At 44.5% G+C, this 20,985-nt stretch overlaps 1 protein-coding gene across 3 annotated transcripts in view; it reads right to left on the bottom strand.

Annotated features, from left to right (window-relative positions):
• sema6c.S (semaphorin 6C S homeolog) overlaps window positions 1–20,579 on the bottom strand; it is a 128,996-nt gene extending 108,417 nt beyond the window's left edge. The window contains exon 1 of one of the 3 annotated variants that reach the window (XM_041574504.1): window positions 20,435–20,579. The gene's annotated coding sequence lies outside the window, so the exon portion shown is untranslated. The remainder of the gene's footprint in view (window positions 1–20,434) is intronic. The other 2 variants (XM_018233508.2, XM_018233507.2) reach the window with 2 other exon arrangements.
• Between the last annotated feature and the right edge of the window lie 406 nt (window positions 20,580–20,985).

Here is a 20,985-nt window from a genome sequence, read left to right on the forward strand (position 1 = left end):
TTATATAGTGAACTTATTGCACGAGGCTAAAGTTTGAGCTTGTCAATAGCAGCAATGATCCAGGACTTCAAACTTGTCACAGGGGGTCACCATCTTGGAAAGTGTCTGTGACACTCACATGCTCAGTGGGCTCTGATTGGCTGTTGAGAAGCTAAGCTTAGGGCTCGTCACTAATTATCCAGCAGAAAATGAGCTTCCCTGGCTGTAATATAAGCGGATGCTACAGGTTTGCTGATTATTCAATTCTGATGCTAATTGCACTGGTTTCTGTGCTGCCATGTAGTAATTATGTGTATTAATTACTAATCAGCCTTATACTGTGACATTTCTATTCTATGTGTACTGTATATTGTGAGTGGGTCCCTAAGCTCAGTAAGTGACAGCAGCACAGAGCATGTGAATCAGTGAATCAGCAGAAAAGAAGATGGGGAGCTACTGGGGCATCTTTGGAGACACAGATCTTTACTGCTAAAGGGCTGTGGTTGCCTTGGGCTGGTACAGAAGCACAAAACATCATGTACAACATTTCTAGCAACTTCTTTAGTAAAGCTTTAGTTCTCCTTTAACAAGTCAGTTCCTCAATGAACACCACCCACCAGTTCCATGCTGGTGATAAGTCCTGCATCACCTAATGTCCATGCACACTACCCATTAGACTCATGTCATTGTTCCAATAATTAACAAGTCACGACTGTTAGAGCTCCAAGTGGGTCCTGAATAGCAGAAGCAGACCCAGTGGTTTCAGGAGGCCCAGTAAGGCCCTAATTCTTGAGAAATTTCAAAATATCTTTGTAAAATAAAAAGGTCAACTTACCAATCTTCTGGGAGCTTAAGTTGAATTTTCTGTGAGGCCCAGTAACACCCAGTTATGTCACTGGTCTTGAGCAAGTAGTAACTACAGGGCTCCTTTAGATGAGAGTTGACTTTTTTGTCTGACAAACATTGCACGATGCCATAGAGATAGCTGCCCACGGAGAACAGAAATGGTGATACCCGCTGAGATGTGGCCAGCTATTGACATTGGTTGGGCCACATGTGTGAGGTCGGGTGTGCCCAGGTATTGGATGGGGGTGCTCTACTCATATCAACTGACCTATCAGCTTGCCATTTAGCTCCTGTGGCCAAACTCTCCACAATGCCTTCAGCTGGAACTAGATAACAAGATCATGACTTCTGTGGGCAACTTAAAACATCTTTTGCACATAATCCAGTGAACATGGGATGAGTAAGATCATCTTCTGCACCTCAACCCTCCACCTCTTCTGACTTTCTTCTCTAAAAGTCACTTTCAGCCATTTACCATCTTCTGAGAGAGATAGAGATGCCTCCACCCTCCCCACCAGACCCGCTGCACAATTATTGTACAGCCTGAAATCCCACACAATGTCATTTCTTCTACAATTAATTCAGCACATTGTCTAGTGCTCGCTCTTCTATTCACCTGGGGCTCCTCAGCTCTCGACCTGTTGTACTAATAATACCCTTTCCTTCCCTAATACGTTCCTTATTCTAATGTGGCTTCACAACATCACACAGTGCTCAGCACTAAACCCCACTGCATAAAGACAAACTAAAGACATTTAAAGGGGAAATCCAACCCTCCTGTAATGCATTTGCATTAGTTATTGCGGCACAGTATCTACATCGATGTGACTTGCATAATTTCGGCTCTGCTGGCTGCATGTCATAAATGTTCTTCAGTCCCGGCCATAGTGCATACAATGTAAATCTTGCACGTTGAGTTGCCAGGAGATGCAATTCAGCAGGAGAAGAGAAAACCAGTCTTGGCATCCCATTAATGTCCATACACATCTCTAACAAATTCAAAGTCTACATCTGATGGCAGTTTCTCGACTGACACTACTTAGATTCATAATTGCAACCAAAGTGAATGATAATAGCTCCTGTCGCCTGCCAATGATACCCCCCAATCACAGCCAATGAAGTCTCTTTCGCTAGCGATGGGACCATTGTCTCTATTTACTGCAGGCTTCCTATGGTAAATAGAGACAAGGTGCAAAAGTCTTCCTGGATACATCCACCTTAACATTAATGGCACAATTTATGACCACCACATAAGGGGCAGCACTTGGGTGGGATGTGGACACCATGTTGAACACACCTTACTTGCTTGCAGTTCCAAGATGAATAAAATATCCTCCTTTCATCAATATTTGGTATCAGATAAGCCTTTTACCAGGAAAGAAGTAATGGGCTCAGGAGTAGTTTATTATACAATGCTGTTGTGTTTTCCTGGGAGTAACTCAAATCTATCCTGATATCTCATTGTAATTGTTTCATTGGCCCTGACACATTAACCCCGTACAGTAAACAGACCGTAGCGCTCCGGCTGGTTTCCACATTGTGAAATTAATCAGGGTTTTTGGAACAATAAAGCATTGCAAAGGATTGTGTATGTGATCTAATTGTTGGCTGCTTGTTTACTTCCCCTCCCAAGTTTACTTGCCCCAAACATATTGGCACAGTCACCGGCTTCACTCAAAGCATGTTCCTGCCCCCACCCTTACCCTTAGTCTTTATGTAGCTGGAATGTGAAGGAGTTAACTCACTGAATAGCTATGCCATCAGCTGCTGCAGGACCTCTTGGAAGGAAGAACCTTCCTTGTTGTTTCATAAAGAGTGGTGGAAAACAGTTAATGTCTGTGAAGGTTTACACCTAGTTGCAAGGCCACGTTCAATTGGACTTAAGGTGACCATAAACGGGCCGATAAAATCTGATGACAGACAAAACTGGCAGCATGTTGGTCAGTGTTTGGGGCCCCCGACAGGCTCGATATCTGGCCCAAAATCAGGCAGATGACCATCTGTCATGCTTAAAATTCCCATCAGATCAAGGTCTACGTTGGTTCGTTGATGCAGTTTACAATCCCGCCACTTACATTTGTGTCCTTCTGATATGCACGCTGGGCCCTAGGGCCCATGATCTTATCAGTCATGGTGGGCAAGTTGGTGCAAGATCTGCTCGTATGGCAACCTCTACCCATGCATGGCCATAGTAGTTAGTGTCCAACAACACAACAAAATACCAGCCCTTTTCTACACAGAATTCCATTACTACCTCTGCCATCCTGTAGATCCGGGGATGTATTTTTCTGTTCAGTGAACACAAGAGTGGTTTATTTTAAAGAGGAAGAATGTAAATAGAATATCCAGAAGCAAATTGGGTGCGGATACAATTACACGCAAACTGACAGGTGCACCGAGCAAATAAACCTACCCGGCAAGATTGGGAGCCGTGTTTAAAACTTGACAAGGATTATAAAAAAATTGTAATAGTTTCCTCTTTAAATTAGAAATCATTTCTGTCTCTCGGTTCTAAAAACCCTGCGAAACCTCTAAAGAGATCAAATTGCTGCTTGGTGAAGCCAGCTGGTTGCTATTAGCAGCTTCCACTGGATAAAAAAATCCTATTTGCAGTTCCAACTGCCTACTTGTATTGTGAAAAATTGGGAACTGCAATGGGGTTCTTGTTGCACCCCTATCATGCACAAGTGGCTTAGATTAAGAATCAAGACCGTGGCTCGGGAAAAGTCAAAGTGGCCATCATAAAAAGGCAAGGACTGTTAAGGATTATAATAGGGACAAGTGTTTTTAGGAAAGGAGAGGTAAATACGTTGTGGTGCTATTAGGCTGATAATGATTAACTCCAGACATTTTTATTATAAGTTTCTATTTAGCCTGAAGAAGAAGTCTGGACCATTACCTCCTTAATGACTTGGGGGTTATTTGGTGTATCATTTTGGAACTCTCATGGGGGTCATAAAGACAACAGAAAGCATGTTCCAGCTTCCCAAAAAATGTTCACAGTTGAGTAACCTAGTCTTCCCTTTCTGTATCTAGGTTTGCAACCCAAAACCTTTGAAGGGCATTGCTTGGAACTGCTGGTTCCTTCATGCGTCAGGCGATGAAACATGGCAGTCAGCTCTACAGATTAGGGAGCAGGGTTGTTAAAGGGATGGACTTGTTTTGGGAACATGGCTATTACAGGAACAGCTCATATATGGTGGAGGAGCAGACTCATAACAAGGGCCAGTGAACTGGTAGTCAGAAGGGTATATGTCAGTGCAAACATAGAGAGGTCTCAGCTAGCGACAATATCATCCATTTCCCCAGTGTCTGGAACAATCTGCAGATATTTCTATAATAAAATAACTTCATTTACCCTCATTTCCCCCTTCCCGTTTCACATGCTTCATTGGGGATCCACTGAGCTGACATGTCAGTAGCCCTGAGAATCCGGCTGGCTCTGAAGGGAGGAAAAAAAGTGGTCAATTGATCGGTTTGCTCAGAAATAAATTCTAATTTGTCAGCGGGAGCAGTCGATACATCTCAGGGAGGACAGGCGGAGGGACAGACTCCTTAGACAGCCTCAATGCGAGAGGGAGAGGACTTCCAGCAGGATCAGAAGAGCTTGGTTCTGCCATGAGTCAATTCCAATTTGTTCACATAAGAAATTGATGGCAGAGGGGTTACATTTGCCACATCTTGGCTCAGACATCGACGACTGTGGCCAACAGGGTCCAATCAGCTCTTCATGTCTGACCTTTTCCTACCTGGCATGAAGCCTACATTGCAAGCCTGCCCTTTTAGTAATTAGCTAAATTACTTTTTCTTTCCTTTTTCTCTGTACAGATATAGCTGATGCAGCTGGACAGAGATTCTCACAGACAGGGCTGGATTCTCCTGTATTGAGCACAATTCAGCAGGAACAGACCCCATGTTTGCTCAGAGATACCATGATCTAGGGCCTAGGTTACTTAACCCACCACCTCAGCCTGAAGTCAGTTTCTCTCTATGGAGTTGAACTCTTCAAGGGAGTCAACAACAGGGTTCATTAAGTGAATTCATTGATTTCCTTTTTGCTAATGGGCCTGCATATACGTCACTCAGGAAATGAGACTGCAGCGGCTTCTGAATTCCAGGCTAGATCTTATTATTCCCTTTAACCCCCCCCCCATGCCAATCATTGAATTAGACTGAAGGCAAATTGGCCGCACAGATGTGAATAACACATATAAATTAATTAAACACATATTTACTTAATTTAAAGCAGCCACATATGGAAGCAGAGATGCTACAATGGTTTACAGCTCCCCGTTAGGATCCTATTAGGTTTCTTAATGCTTTTTCTATGGAAAATTACTGCAACGTGACCTACAAAGGTGCTCCACAATAAGTCAGGTTGGGATCCTGCTAAAGATAAGACAATACCCAAGTTCTGGTATCTCGGAGGGACGGCATAGCAGAACGTTAGAGGATATTTGCCCAATCCTTGTTTGAGGGTTACCATGGTCAGGCTGAGCAGTGGTTAAACAATCCATGGTGTCCCAATTAGCTTCCCATGAAATGTACAGTCCCTAGGCAGCCTCTGACAGATTGTCATGGGACACAGAGCCGGACTGATTTATAAAGTAAAGTCTCAAATGAGCAACTGCCTTCAAGCTAAGAAAATATAAACAAGAGCATTGCAATGAAATATGAAGCCACAGCTCTTTTGAGACTGGTCAAGGTTGGGTTGGTTTCAAATGAACACATAAGATAAGCAGGACATATACCCTTTGGCAAACACAATGCACATTGATTCCACCAGGAAACCAAACACAACTCTGCTTTCTGTATACAAAGCCCAACAGATTTATGGTGGCCATGAAGTTATATACCTGTTTGTACCTGTGATGAAGGTGCTGAAACAAGCTTATCAATATACAGACTCACTACCTTTGGGTTTTCAGACTTGGTGGCCTTAGGAACGGGTTTTATTTACTAGGAAACAGGTACATGCTGTACAAGGTGTCTATATTCATATTTGCACTGGATTTTCAGAGCTGGGGTCTCATTTTTTGAGAAAATGATCATGCTAGACTCTTTCTATACTAGTAAGGTTTAAGAGGAAATATCATTCCATTCAAGGTTAGAGATGGTGTAGGGCAGCGATTCTCAACATTGTCCATGCTCATCAAAACTATCAATTATCCATGTCACCTTTCAGAGCTAGATTAATATGAAACAATGGTATCATAGAAAAATGTCTATGGAGATCTTGGCCATGCTCGGGGCACTTCCAAACCTTTCCTATTGTAGAAAGAGGTCTATAGAGATATTGGGCAGAGGTCTATGGAGATTTTGGCCATACTGGGGTCAATTCCAAGCCTTTCCCATTGTAGAAAAAGGTCATTGGAGATCTTGGGAATGCTGGAGGGAACTTCCAAGCCTTCTCCATTCTCCAGTAATAGCATACTGTATATAAGGTAGAAAGGAAGAGGGATCTGTTTAGGCTAGATGCAGGCAACCCGTGTTGGTACCATGTGATATGAGTTACCCACTTACACTTACTGATGTCACTGAAGGAAGTGGTTGAGGGCCAACAAGAGTGCCCACAACCCACCCAGAAAGTAAAAAGTTAGCATGAACCCTTGGGTTGAATTAACCTTTCCCCATGGTGCAATTGCTAGAGCACTAGAGGGGGCAAGAGTGTTGTCCCTAGTGCTCATCAAACAAGCACTTGTGTGCCTCCCACACCCCTCTTGGATAAAGTGCTGCCTACTACACCAGAGGTCTAATCCTTAGGCTAGCAGGAGCAGAACACAGTGTGCAAAGTGCTAATAAAATGGCTGATGACTTTGTAAATGTAAATGACCTCTAATGACTTCTGAGCAAGATTTGAGGGGTCATTTACCAAGTGCAAGATCACCCTTTGGTGCTTATTGTAGGATTCCTTTTAACCCTTGTTGGACCAGTGCGAGGTGCAGACTGTGGCGTCAGGTGGTGTAAGCCAGTCCTGTCCTTACTGCCTGGTGAAAGGATGAAATCCAGACCTTCTATTCCAGAATGATGTTTATCTGAAAGCAACCGGAGCAGAAAAATAAACTCCAGATCCAGAGCCACAGTTGTGCCATGTAATGACATTTGGGGCAGAGACTGGCTACATTCCTGCCTGGCCTTTCAGCCACTTACGGCTCCCAAACAACTGTGCCTCGTACTGCTCATGGCTCACAAGAACCACTTACAGAGAGACCCGGCCCACATTCAGCCTTCCAAGCCTTTCCCATTGTTTGAATCCCTTGCCTCATTAACAGCACAAGGCGGATGAGAAGGGAGGGGGATCTGTTTGGGTGGGACACAGTCTTATTTGTAAAATGCACAGGATTTGTTGGGTTCTTGGCATTTCATAAAACAGTAAAGCACCAAGGCCAATATACAAGACATATGAAATATGCAGTTCAACTGGTTAGTTTTGGCCAGTAGAGCTGGCACTCTTCTTTTTGCTCATTAGAGCAACTGGTATGGCAGCCGCCACTAAGTGAATAATTACAAATATGAAGACAAATCCTTGGTTTTTATCCCCTGCTATAAAGGTCTGAAGTGCTAGCAGTTGTATCATAGTCTGTCCAGCCAACCCCAGGAGCTCACAAGAATATCTCCCTTCCAACTAGAACGTTAACGAGAGCCATATGTGGGGGGATGTCAGGGTAATGGGTGATAACTGTCAGAACAAGACACGACGTCTGACCCTCCACATGACCCACAACATACTGATCACTGACACAAGTAGCAGGAATTAAGGGTTCATTTATTAAAGGGGCAAAGTACAATAAAAGCAGGTACATACCACCATGTTTCTTAAGGTGGCCATACACAGGGAGATCCGCTGGTCTGGCAATATCACCAAACGAGTGGATCTCTCCCCGATATGCCCACATTGAGGTGGTCATAGGGCCCAACGATCGCACCAGAATGGAGACTATATGGGCGGCCGGATCGCTGAACCGCATCAACAAACAGACGCAGCCACGATCCAACGGGATTTTTTACCCTGCCCAATCGACATCTGCCCGACTTTCAGCCAGATATAGATCGGAGAAGCCCATTGGAGGGGCCCTACACATGGGTCGATAAGACACCGACTCGCTCTGTCTGCATCTTTTATCGACCCCTGTATGGGGGCCTTAAAGGGATACTGTCATTTTTCAAAATGAATCAGTTAATAGAGCTGCTCCAGCAGAATTCTGCACTGAAATCCATTTCTCAAAGGAACAAACAGTTTTTGTTACATTCAATTTTGAAATCTGACCTGAGGCTAGACATATTGTCAATTTCCCAGCTGCCCCAAGTCATGTGACTTGTGCTCTGATAAACTTCAGTCACTCTTTACTGCTGTACTGCAAGTTGGAGTAATATCAACCCCCTCCCTTCCCCCCCCCCAGCAGCCTAACAACAGAACAATGGGAAGGTAACCAGATAGCAGCTCCCTAACACAAGATAACAGCTGCCTGGCAGATCTAAGAACAACACTCAATAGTAAAATCCAGGTCCCACTGAGACGCATTCAGTTACATTAAGTAGGAGAGATGACAGCCTGCCAGAAAGTAGTTCCATCCTTAAGTGCGGGCACTAGTCACATGACTTGGGGCAGCTGGGAAATTGACAAAATGTCTAGCCCCATGTCAGATTTCAAAACTGAATATAAAAAAATCTGTTTGCTCTCTTGAGAAATGGATTTCAGTGCAGAATTCTGCTGGAGCAGATAATATTGATATATTATTATATTGATTACTGATGCGTTTTAGAAAAAACATGTTTTTCCATGACGGTATCCCTTTAAGGCTACTTTCACACCAGGCCCGATTCTTGGAGTATGTTTATCCGAGATGTCGTTAGCACCCCGGGTTCCCCCTTATGAAGGGATAACGAGTTTGTCCTTAGTCATTGTGCCGTATGCCAGGCTCACAGCGACTCCCCAATGCACTGAAAATGCCCGAGGTCTGTGCCAAAACTCTTCCCTCACTGTCTGTAGGTGACAGATTGGCTGCTCAATAGATACAGAACTTTGAAGAATCAAATTCACTCTGTAGTTCATAACGGAGCCAAAGAGTCCAGCCGCGTCCTGGGAACAAGCCCGGATCAATCTGGAATGATCAGGCTTTTAGCCGGCACAAATGAGCCGGTCAATTATCTACACGTCGAGAACCGAAAGATGCAAAATGAGTTTTAGGGTGAGAATGAGAGTACAGGTATTAGCCCTCTATAACAGCCACAGCATGTGATCTGCCCTTATTTACTCATTTATAATATTATATATCACATTTAACCCTGAACTAAACCAATTCAAACAAAAAAAACAGGCTGTTAATATTCACTACACTGTTTGTTCTCACTCCTGAAACAATATAGAAGAAAGCTGGTTACCAGACCCGTGGAAGGACTGACTGTCGGTTTTGCGGAACAAACTTATTTCACAGCCCCTATGTCTGTTGTACATGGCGGAACAAAGAGAGAATATGTTTGTTATAAGTCTGAGAATTACACCAAGAGAGGGACATAATAGGCACTTCTTAGCGCCATATGGAAATTCATCAGCTGCAAGAGAAACAGATTGGAGAGGGGGGGGGGAGAAAAAGCGAAAGGCTGACATGTCAAGAACGCAGCCTGCCAGTGAACTATGACTCCCAGTATCCCCAAACAGCCATGTCGTTTTCCAAGGCCAGTTCCATGTTTAATACCCCATTACCCAAAGCAGGATAAATACAGTGCCAATTCCATGTATAATACCCCAGAACACACAGCAGATAAATACAGTGTCAATTCCATGTATAATACCCCAGAACACACAGCAGATAAATACAGGGCCAATTCCATGTATAATACCCCAGAACACACAGCAGATAAATACAGTGTCAATTCCATGTATAATACCCCAGAACCCACAGCAGATAAATACAGTGCCAATTCCATGTATAATACCCCAGAACACACAGCAGATAAATACAGTGTCAATTCCATGTATAATACCCCAGAACACACAGCAGATAAATACAGGGCCAATTCCATGTATAATACCCAGAACACACAGCAGATAAATACAGTGCCAATTCCATGTATAATACCCAGAACACACAGCAGGATAAATACAGGGCCAATTCCATGTATAATACCCAGAACACACAGCAGGATAAATACAGTGCCAATTCCATGTATAATACCCAGAACACACAGCAGATAAATACAGTGCCAATTCCATGTATAATACCCAGAACACACAGCAGGATAAATACAGTGTCAATTCCATGTATAATACCCCAGAACACACAGCAGGATAAATACAGTGCCAATTCCATGTATAATACCCCAGAACACACAGCAGATAAATACAGTGCCAATTCCATGTATAATACCCCAGAACACACAGCAGATAAATACAGTGCCAATTCCATGTATAATACCCCAGAACACACAGCAGGATAAATACAGTGTCAATTCCATGTATAATACCCCAGAACACACAGCAGATAAATACAGTGCCAATTCCATGTATAATACCCAGAACACACAGCAGGATAAATACAGTGTCAATTCCATGTATAATACTCCAGAACACACAGCAGATAAATACAGTGCCAATTCCATGTATAATACCCCAGAACACACAGCAGATAAATACAGTGCCAATTCCATGTATAATACCCAGAACACACAGCAGATAAATACAGTGCCAATTCCATGTATAATACCCAGAACACACAGCAGATAAATACAGTGCCAATTCCATGTATAATACCCCAGAACACACAGCAGGATAAATACAGTGTCAATTCCATGTATAATACCCCAGAACACACAGCAGATAAATACAGTGCCAATTCCATGTATAATACCCCAGAACCCACAGCAGATAAATACAGTGCCAATTCCATGTATAATACCCCAGAACACACAGCAGATAAATACAGTGTCAATTCCATGTATAATACCCCAGAACACACAGCAGATAAATACAGTGCCAATTCCATGTATAATACCCAGAACACACAGCAGGATAAATACAGTGTCAATTCCATGTATAATACCCCAGAACACACAGCAGATAAATACAGTGCCAATTTCATATATATCTGTTTTGTGTTTGTAGGAAAACGAGTGGTGTTGGTTTAGGCAGGGTTAGCCTCCCCAGCCCTTCATTAAACATCTCCTATGAGTGGGTGTCATATTGTGATCATGCGGCACCGGGAAGAGAAGAAAAACAGATGATTTAGCCCAGGGCTAGTGTACTGTATCGTGATATCATATGATAGTGGTGTGAGGAGGCCGATTGATGGAGCTGAGGGTGCTGAGCGTTATCTGATGGAGGGTGGGGCCTGGATGGGAGCAGAGCTCAGATGTGGAACTGGCAGTTGCTGTGTAATGTTACACAGGGTGATTTCCTAGGGCACGGCCTAATGTTCTAACCAGAAGCCACTTCTGCTGAGCAGACTGCAAGCTTTTGAGTTTCCAATGCAATGTAGACTGGCATGGTTTAATTCACAGCAATAAGCCTTGTGCCATGGGGTAGTGCCGCTGTGATGCCAGTCTAGTCTACTGCATATGAAAAGCTCCCATTTTTATTGGCACACTCATTGCCTTCCTTTATACGTGTATTTATACATAATGTTGTGTAACCTAGTCCTGTGCTTTACATTGGGCATGTGCAGGGGCCAGTGTTTGGCAACTTGAAATGCCAGGGCCTATGGCATGAACTGCGCCTCTAGTGGCCATACCGGGTGTTGTTGCTGAACTAGAATACTAAAGAGTATATACATCTGGCATCCTTGCTCGGGGGGCTGCCTCATTCCCTGGGGACCCCTCTCACCCACTGAGACCAATTAATTCCTGGATTAAGTGTGTGGCTGTTCCGCTGTTACTGACACCGATAAACAAACGCTCTCAGGGGGCCACGGAGCTTACGCATGAGAAATCGGCTTTAAGGCAAAAAAAAAAATAGGATTATTATTAGTGATGGGCGAATTTAGTCGCCAGGTGCAAATTTGCGATGAATTTGCACGTTTCGCTGCTGGCGAATAAAATTGCAAATTTGCACCTGGCGAATAAATTCCCAAATTTGCAGTGAAAATTCGGCAGCAGCGAAAAAATTTTTGATGCCGGCAACAGTTCCAACAGTTTCGTGAATTTTCCCCCAGTGTTGCGAATTTGTTGGGAAATTCATGGCGAAGCAAAACGGGACAAATTCGCCCATCACTAATTATTATTAGACATGCACTGAATACAGGATTCACTTCGGGATTCAGCCTTTTTTTCGGCCGAATCCTTGTGCCTGGAAAATCCAAATTCTAATTAGCATATGCAAATTAGGGGCAGGAAGGGGAATCACGCGACTTTTCGTCACAAAACAATGAAGTAAAATATTTTTTCCCCACTTATTTTCCCTCCCCTAATGTGTGCAAATTAGGATTTTGGATTCAGTTTGGTATTCGGCCTCATCTTTCACGAAGGATTCGGAGATCCAAATAGTGGATTCGGTGCATACCTAATAATTATAAATATATAAAGCAAAATCAAGACAATTTATCCCCACGTTTGTGCAAGCGCAAGCATAACAGTGCAAAGTATCTATTCATTCCTGTGCCCTGAAACATCACAGTCCTGCGCCGCTTCTTGTGTTGGCTTCATGCTAATTGTACGGTTGAAGGGGGTTGCTGGGTAATTATCTATACACAGGAGGAAGGACACAGACAGTGATGGGTGATTTTGTCCCATTTCGCTTTGCTGGAAAATTGTTGAATTTCCCGCGAAATTTGTGAAACTGTGAAAAATTTGTGAAACGCAAATTTTGACGCCCATATCTATTTTGACGTTCACATCAATTCACGTAAATGGGCGTCCGAATAATGTTGACGCACTACAGTTTTGACGCTAGCGACTATTCCGACGCGCGTCCAATTTTTTTTGGACGCAGCAAATTTTCACTGCTGTTTTGCAAATTTATTCTCCGGCATGAAACGCGGAAATTCGCAGTGAATTTGCGCCTGGCGAATTTATTCACCCATCACTAGAAACAGAAGGGGTTGGGATTTTGTAGGGGGGTAGAGAGTATTGATAGGGTGGGATGGTCCTATGGACTGACCCATAAACATGTCACTTTGGAGCATGGGAGGGCTGACACTAAACACAACATTGATCATGACCTTAGACTAAAAGGATTCCTGTTGGTATCACTGAGATAGCACAGTCTGTTGTGGCTAATGAACTCTCACTACTGTAATTAACTCACAGGTCACCCGCTGACCTCCATAATGTAAATATATATTTTTAATGAGCCGACAACGTCCCCGGAAACGTCAGCTGCCTCTGGTGTTCTTGCTTTAGGGGGTTTTTTTTGGACCTTTTTTTAGGAGTCAGAACCTGCAGTGCAGAAAGGGACAGACATTACATTTACACGTGCGTATTGGGAAGTGATATTTCCTTTTATTAGGCAACCCCAGACATTAACCCATTCCCTAAATAATCAGAGATCTTGTGCCATAAAGAGTTCTACCGATAAACAAGGGGGGGGGGGGCTTAGGGGCCACAGGGGTCAGAGAGAGTTACATTATATTTACATTGTTTCCAGGAGGAGAGGTCAGGGACCCTTTAAGTGCTCTGCGGGTGATTAATGGCTCTGCGGATCAGAGGAAATCAGTCACTTCTCACAACTGGGCCAGTTAGGACAGTTCCCAGCGGCCGCTGACTTATTACCCAAACACAGGAGCCACTGTAAACTGGACCCGAGCCATCTCCCATCTCCCCTGTCATAAACTATTTACTGTCCCCGTGATGGCAACATAAAATAGTTCCTAAAATCACTCTGCCACTTGCCATGTCAATAAAGGAGAAGATATATATATATACTCCAGGGCACAGATAAGCACTCACCCCAAATCTCCCCCTAACTGACCTTCAGACTGGGCCCCCTTAGCTCATAACAAGGTTACAGATATATAGAAACATTGGGGTAACAGTCACCCTGCTATAGTTCCAGGGGTACCCAGGGTACAAATAAGCACTCACCCCAAATCTCCCCCTAACTGACCTTCAGACTGGGCCCCCTTAGCTCATAACAAGGTTACAGATATATAGAAACATTGGGGTGTCACCCTGATATAGTTCCAGGGGTACCCAGGGTACAAATAAGCACTCACCCCAAATCTCCCCCTAACTGACCTTCAGACTGGCCCCCTTAGCTCATAACAAGGTTACAGATATATAGAAACATTGGGGTGTCACCCTGATATAGTTCCAGGGGTACCCAGGGTACAAATAAGCACTCACCCCAAATCTCCCCCTAACTGACCTTCAGACTGGGCCCCCTAGCTCATAACAAGGTTACAGATATATAGAAACATTGGGGTAACAGTCACCCTGCTATAGTTCCAGGGGTACCCAGGGTACAAATAAACACTCACCCCAAATCTCCCCCTAACTGACCTTCAGACTGGGCCCCTTAGCTCATAACAAGGTTACAGATATATAGAAACATTGGGGTGTCACCCTGCTATAGTTCCAGGGGTACCCAGGGCACAAATAAGCACTCACCCCAAATCTCCCCCTAACTGACCTTCACACTGGGCCCCCTTAGCTCATAACAAGGTTACAGATATATAGAAACATTGGGGTGTCACCCTGCTATATAGTTCCAGGGGTACCCAGGGCACAAATAAGCACTCACCCCAAATCTCCCCCTAACTGGTCTTCAGACTGGGCCCCTTAGCTCATAACAAGGTTACAGATATATAGAAACATTGGGGTGTCACCCTGCTATAGTTCCAGGGGTACCCAGGGCACAAATAAGCACTCACCCCAAATCTCCCCCTAACTGGCCTTCAGACTGGGCCCCCTTAGCTCATAACAAGGTTACAGATATATAGAAACATTGGGGTGTCACCCTGCTATAGTTCCAGGGGTACCCAGGGCACAAATAAACACTCACCCCAAATCTCCCCCTAACTGACCTTCAGACTGGGCCCCCTTAGCTCATAACAAGGTTACAGATATATAGAAACATTGGGGTAACAGTCACCCTGATATAATTCCAGGCTGGGGACCCTAGAAGGGGCGAGTGAGGGGGACTGGGGAGACGCGGCTGATTGATCTGTTCATATAAAATAATCAGACATATTATGGTGACGGCAGAGAAATCCGGGGGGAGCCGGTGCAGCAATATGACAAATAATTGTATGTTAATTAGTGTTTGATAGAGTTAGCTTCGTTAGGTTTGGGGAGTAATTGCGGAGTGATCATTAGTCAGATGGATGATGGGAATCTGCAACTCGAATTTCATGTTTTTCTTTTCCATTAGAGAGAAATAGAAGGAAAACCCAATTACCCTTATTGTTGCAGTGAGCCCAGCAGGTCCCTGTGTATTTGTTTTTAAATATAAGGATGGGAGCTGCCATATTGATACAAAAAAATAAAACAATGGCGCCTCTAGTGGTGGCAACAAATAAGAACTATCGTTTGGGGGGGCACAAATTATTAGGGTGCTGCTAATGGTTAAATAAAAATTTTAACTGTATTTTGCTCTTTCTCAGAGGCTCCGCCCCTTGGCTCTGCGGGGAGAGCGTTTAAGCGAGGGAACAAGCGCATTTCCTCTCTATTTTCTCTTGGACACAAAGAATCTCCCCGCTGGGAATATAAACAGCCGGTCTGATTTCAAGCTGTAAAGTCACCTCCTCCTTCCTCTCTGTCTCTGCATCCCCAGGTTCTGACTTATGAAACAATGTAGCAGAAGCCGCTTCTCGTCCAGTCGGCAGTGCAGAGAATATGACAACAGCCGATAAACTGAAAGGAGGCTGATTTCTAATTTTTGGGGTGAAGTTCCCCTTTAAACCAAGACAAAGGCTGGGTGCATTGTGGGAAATGCATGTGTCATTTGTGATTACCGCCCATTATTTATTACAATGTGCACTGGCGTTTCTCATAACTGATACCCTGTCTTTTCACCCATCCCTGGGTCCGACTTCGAGCACAGAATGGGCTGATTTAAAGGGCAGACTACTGAGCCCACTCACTGTGATACGACCGCGGCTGATTCAGTTTACTCTGTTTAGAGTGTCTGTGCTGAGTTCTCCTCTATTCACATAGGGGAAGCAGAGTCTGGGGGTTCACCCTCTCCCCCCACCAATCTGACATTCATACAATAGCCCTACCCATGAATAACACCTTTCCATCTCAGGGCCCCCCTTCACCATGGGGCCCCTGACAACAATACCCCTTCCACCCCTCTAATGGCAGCCCTGGTCTTACCATCCGGGAGACCAATGATTCGCTTGTCAGAAGATCTTGTGTCTACACAATTAGCAAACAATATGGCAGCTCCCACATGTAAAGCCAGCCATAGACGTGCAGATTTTAGCCTTGTATCCGACGACCGATCAGACGTCCCAATCCTCCGACCTGCCACTGGTCATTCAGATTAAATAAAGAAGTAAAAGAACAAATCAGACTGCCCGCGACAGTGATCGTATGTAAGTTGTCTGATGGATAGAAGTGACAGTCACCCGTTGATATAGTCAGATAGGCAATACATGCAGAGATATGATCATTAACCCGTCCCATCGACTAAACGACCGATCGCCATGGTACAAAAAATTTCGGGAAGATCCTCACATGGCCCGAAAATCGTACGATTCTTTGCGTCTGTTGCCAGCATAGGTCTAAATACAAATAAAGAGGATGGTGGACTCCCTCGCCTTGCGCTCCTGGCCTCACATTGAGAGTGATAATCCCACTGTCTAAAATTAACTCCCGCTAGCAGTCACAGGGCCAATCCCTGCGTACAGTAACAGTCACAAGCAACTTCAACCCCCCCCCACACTGTCTCAACTACTACTAAACCTTTTGTACCTTTATATTATATTAAAGCTCCTTCCACTAATATAAAATAATACAACTGAAATTCACACTGTAAATACTGTACTGGCCAATCTTACCCCCTCTTTAACTCTGCTTAGTGCACACGGGCCGGTATACTATCTATACTAGGGGTTTAGAACCTAATCCGACAGCATCTGCGCCCAATGCAGAACAGACGTGTCCTGATCCGGCTTGGAACCCATGACCGCGATATATTGGCAGAGGCCACATGTGAAACATATATAATGTGAAATGTGGCCCTGCGCTCATAGAAGGGCCCAATTCCCCCATTCCTAGTATGCAGAAATTCGTATGCCGTTGTTTATTGTCCCCTTTGCATAAAGGGCACCCGACCCTTACTTGAAACTGCTTACTGTATCCGCCATCACTATGGCTTCTGAACCTGCTCATCTGTTCCGCCCACTCTGGCAGTCGCAGTCCATCACGATTATCGTAATGAGCCCGCTAAAAGTTTTATCCTGCCGACCCAAAGGGGAACCAATCCATAACAAGTAGAACGAGTCGGAGGGCTGAGAAATGCGTTGCCTTTAAATTTCTGCTATTCCGCTCTACTCACATGGGGGAAAACTCTGCTGACGGGAGCATTGGGGGCCTAAGTGCTTTTAAGCGTTTCCAGGGACACAATGTGCTACCGACAAATGGCTCTGCGGAGTATCTATTGATGCTGGAGGCTCTGCTGGGATAGTGCTTAAAGCTCTGCTGAGACTACAGTTCCCAGCATCCTCTCTAGATTCAGAGCACAGCCTATGCCAAGTAAAGGGTCACCTGTTTGCACACTGATGCAGAAATTAAAGGAGAAGTAAAAGAGGCACGGCTATGGGCGCCAGTTAAACACCAGGATAGGACTTGCAATTTCTTTCCCTGACTTAAGGTGACTCCCAGAATCCTCAGTGAGACAGTGTCTACAGCTGACAGTTGGACATGCCACTTCCCCCCACTCCGCAAACAATTCTTCTCTCCTGCAGACCCCTATGCCGGGGCCCCCGACCTCTGACAGCTCAGACAATACAAGGGGAAATGAGGCACCGTTCCAGGGAATGATTTCTCTTCCAAAACCCCCAGCTGTTTCTCCGGGGCCCTTGCGTGTAATCTTGTGCTGGTACCATTAGCCCCTTGCAGCTGGCTCAGCCGAGGAACAGGGGCCCCTGACAAGACATTCATCAATGTGGCCCCTTCTGTAGAGTAAATCCTGTGCTGTTTATATCCTTATATGACTCTCAGCTGAAAGTCGTTTTGCCTGTTCCTAACAGTTTCAGACAGGTGTGAGTGTGAGTGTGAGTGGCCGGGGCCCCGGGTAAATGGCCCCAGGAATGTGAGTGCCAGGAGCCAGTCAACCCAGGTGACTACACTAAATAAATCCTTAGGATTACAGCACATTTCCCTTCTTCCCTCACACTCACATATAATAACACACAGTGACACTCACAGCATGTCAGCAAACTACATCTCCCAGCATCCCCAGCCAGCTAAGCATATACAGAGGAATATTCACTGGTCTCACTGCATGAGAGGAGCCGCCACTCACTCACTGACACTGTAATACGGACAACAATATCACATGTGTGTGTGTATAACAAATACTGACTGATACACACAGACATATTTACACAGGGACAGACAGACATGGACAGAGAGATAGAGATGAATGGAGAGAGAGAGAGATGATAGACACAGACAGACAGATAGACAGATGATAGACAGATAGATAGATAGATAGATAGATAGATAGATAGATAGATAGATTATAGATAAATGGATATTATATATATATATATATATAGACAGACAGACAGACAGACAGACAGACAGACAGACAGACAGACAGACAGACAGACAGACAGACAGACAGACAGACAGATAGATAGATAGATAGATAGATAGATAGATACTTTGGATATAAAGATACATGGATGGATAGAAGGAGGGATACATGGATAGATAATAAATAGATGGATAAATAGAGAGAGAGAGAGATAGAGAGAGAGAAGATAGATAGATAGATGATAAATAATAGATAATAAATAGATAGATAGATAGATAGATAGATAGATAGATAGATAGATAGATAGATAGATAGATAGAGATGATAGATAGATAGATAGATAGATAGATAGATAGATAGATAGATAGATAGATAGATAGATAGATAGATAGATAGATAGATAGATAAATAGATAGATAGATAAATAGATAGATAGATGATAAATAATAGATAGTTGATAGATAATACATAGATGATAGATATTACTAGTTAGACATAGGAATAAATATACAGAGATGGAATATGGACAGACAGATATAATAGAAAGAGATGGAGGGAGAGACAGAGAAGGATAAAGAAGAAGAAATAAGAGAGAGAAATGAGGGGCTGGATATGGACAGATATAAATGATAATAAAAAGACACATATTTGGGGGAGACATGGGGCAGTTGTACCTACAGTTACACAATATTGTTCCCCCTATAGTCCCAATAGATCAGTCTGTGAGTCTCTCCAGCACTTTCCTTATTGTGACAGAACCCCAATATCACAGAACAGGGGGCCCCCCAGCGATGGTTCCAGTACAAGTGTCAGTAGCTCAGCCCAGGGGGGGGCACATGATTTGGCCTGAAATCACTTGAATGCCCGGGGGCTTATTCACATCGGCTGCTAATCCTGCTCTGCATCTGCCCCAATTAGGCGCTGAAAGAGTTAAACCCAGGCCGGGGGGGGGGGGTGGATTAGGGAATGAGCAAAGTTTAGCAGATTTGGGCTCAGAAGGAAAGTGTCACTGAAGGGGCAGAATAACAAGGGCCCAAACACACAAAGGGACCCTCAGCCAATAAAGAGCCAGTACAGCGCAGCACACATCAGTAGTGAGTATCCACATCCCAGCACTGAGCCAGAACTGCAGGAAGAGGAGAAGCTGATGTGACTGAAGCCAAATACAATGACTGGGCACTAGAGCGGCCCCCCTGCTGCTTAACCCCTTCAACCCGTAGTCCTAGTGTCATGTGTTGCCTGTTGCAGTGCACCGAGGGGTTAAACTGTGCAGCAGCAAAGGGCAAGAAATCCTCCAGCTGCCAATAATAATAATAATCATAATAATAATAATAACAATACTATAATAATAATAATAATATTAATAATACAAATAATAATAATAATAATAATACAAATAATAATAATAATAATAATAATACAAATAATAATAATAATCATATCATGACTTAATATTATTTACAGACTCTACACAGAGAGGGAGCCCCTGCAGATACAACAGGGTGAGAATGGGGGTCCTGCGGCCCTCCAGCTGTATCTTCTTCCTCCCAAACTTCCCCAAACACTGACTCCTGCTCCTCATACACAAACCAACAGCACCAAGTCTGCCCAGTGATCTTGTGGGACTACAACTCCCAACATCTGGGCCCGCCGCTTTTGTCGCTCTCTTTCCCTGGAATGAACCAGAAGCAAAAACCAACCGGACCCCAGCAGTCTCAAGTTCTAGCCCACAGAGCTGGCAATCTAAAGCCATCACTCACATTGCAATGAGCAGAGAGAGAGAAATGGGTAGGTAGGTAAGTGGGTAAGTAAGTGGGTTGCTGGGTAAGTGGGTGGGTAGCCGGGTTGGTAGGTGGGTAAGTAGGTGGGTAGTTAGGTAGCTGGGTAGGTAGGTGGGTCAGTGGGTAGGTAAGTGGGTAGGTCAGTGGGTGGGTGGGTAGGTGGGGGGGGTAGCCAGAGGGCACTTACCTCTCTGCAGCAGAGGAAACACTAGTGAATTCGGAGGGTCCCAGGGCTACAGACACTGATAATAATCCCGTGCAGGCTGCAGCCTCTCTCTCTCTCCCCAAACTGAAGCAGCGGAGAATAACAAAGTGCTGCTGCCAAGAAATCGTACGTCTGAGCCGCCCCCGACCCCTCCCTCTAAGGGCAGTGCGACTCTTCCCAGCGACTGACGCTGCTCCTCCTTCCCCTGCCGCTGCCTCCTGTCATCTCAACCGCCCGACCCCCTCCGACTCACTGCGACCCTGCGACCCCCCCCAAACACACTCACAAACCGACTGTCGCATAATCACAAAACATGTCAATCTAAGCAGCTCCCCCACCATCATTCACTGCAAGCTCTATATGAGTTTATCCAGCTCACTTCTGCTACATTGCTTCAGGAGTCACAACCAGCAGTGCACAGGCAATAGAAACAGCCAGGGAGATGCAGCTTCCCCAAGTCTATTATTATATAGGCGAGTCAAACACAGAAATCCCATATCCCACCAATGTTATTGCACAAAATCAAAGTAACG

This window comes from Xenopus laevis, chromosome 8S, assembly GCF_017654675.1.
Source record: "Xenopus laevis strain J_2021 chromosome 8S, Xenopus_laevis_v10.1, whole genome shotgun sequence".
Lineage (NCBI taxonomy): Eukaryota > Metazoa > Chordata > Amphibia > Anura > Pipidae > Xenopus > Xenopus laevis.